Source organism: Delphinus delphis, chromosome 10, assembly GCF_949987515.2.
Source record: "Delphinus delphis chromosome 10, mDelDel1.2, whole genome shotgun sequence".
Lineage (NCBI taxonomy): Eukaryota > Metazoa > Chordata > Mammalia > Artiodactyla > Delphinidae > Delphinus > Delphinus delphis.
Window position 1 is genome coordinate 15,663,791 of NC_082692.2, and position 1,449 is coordinate 15,665,239.

Genomic DNA, 1,449 nt, shown 5'->3' on the forward strand with positions numbered 1-1,449 from the left:
AGTTGGTCCATGAATGCTTCAGTTTCCTGTTCTTGGGTGGGACAGCTCTGGGGTGTGCTCTCCACTGTCTCCTGGGGTCCCCAGCAGTCTGAGCCCCAGTTGCCCACAGTGGTAATCTACTAATGAGTGCACCCTGTATTAGCTTCTGTCTCTATCCTGTCTCACTTCCCCATTCCAAATCCTTCCTGATATCACTTCCCAAACAAACTACTGCTACTCAACATGAAATCCTCATCTCAGGGAAGGTCTGCTTCTGGGAAGACACACTGCAAGACCATCTGTGGCCTTTCTGCCTTTCTAAAGGGATCATTCTCAGAGATTAACAAGGCTTCAAAAACAAATTTTAACTACAGTTTATTCAAGCTAATAGCACAAGAAGAGTTTTTGACACAATTCGTGAAAAGAGCTTACACAGTTTGGCGACACCAGACCTAAGCCCAAGAGGGCAGCCCAGGGTCCCAATGCCAACCCTGTCACTCACTGCATGTGTGACCACAGGAAAGTTACTCAATTTTTTCAGATCTCAGGTTCCTAACGTAAAAATGGATAGTAACAACTGGTTCCACTAGCCTCACTTTCTTGGTTTGGGAAACAAAGGAGAGAATGTATGGGAATGGGTTTTATGAACTGCCAATTACAAATAAAACATGGGGTGAAATGGAATATCGCTTCTTTTCACGAGGGACTGAAACTACTCCAGTAATGTTTAGGAAACGAATTACAAGAAAGAAAGAGAGGGAGGGAGGGAGGGAGGAAAAAACAAATTTGTCCCAAAGATATGTTGGTTTCTAATATCAATATTTTCCCCTATGATAGTGAGGCATAAACTTGATTTGTGAATTTTTTTTAAATTTTTATTTTTTGGCCATGCAGCATGTGGGATCTTAGTTCCCCAACCAGGGATCAAACCTGCATCCCCTGCAGTGGAAGCGTGGAGTCTTAACCACTGGACCGCCAGGGAAGTCCCAATTTGTGAATTTGATCCAAGTGCCTTGTGTTGCTGAGAAACAAATGAGCTGGGAAGGGAGACCTAGAAAGAAAGATCCACTTACTGCCTTGCTCATCCTAGTAATCTTGGGCCCAAAGAGGAAGATGCCCATGACTTACTCACCTGGGTGAACAGACCTGTTGGACACACAGGGGAGCTTTAAATATTTGCTAAAATATTTACCTGTTTCTTTCTAAATTAAGAAACTTGCCTAACTGCCCCCACTATAATACTGGAATATCAAGGATGAAAGATCGTACGTAAAATGCTTTTATTTTCCTTTTGAAATTGACCACCTAGAACGTATTACTCAGGCAACAAAATACTCCAAAGTTATAGGTCAAAAAATAAGTTAGCTCAGCCCAGCACTCCCACTGGCTGGGGAGCTTTACTCCTAGAAATAGAGAGACCCACAAGAGTGCCAAGAAAAATGTCAAGTCGTAGGTGTTAGAAACCAAAGC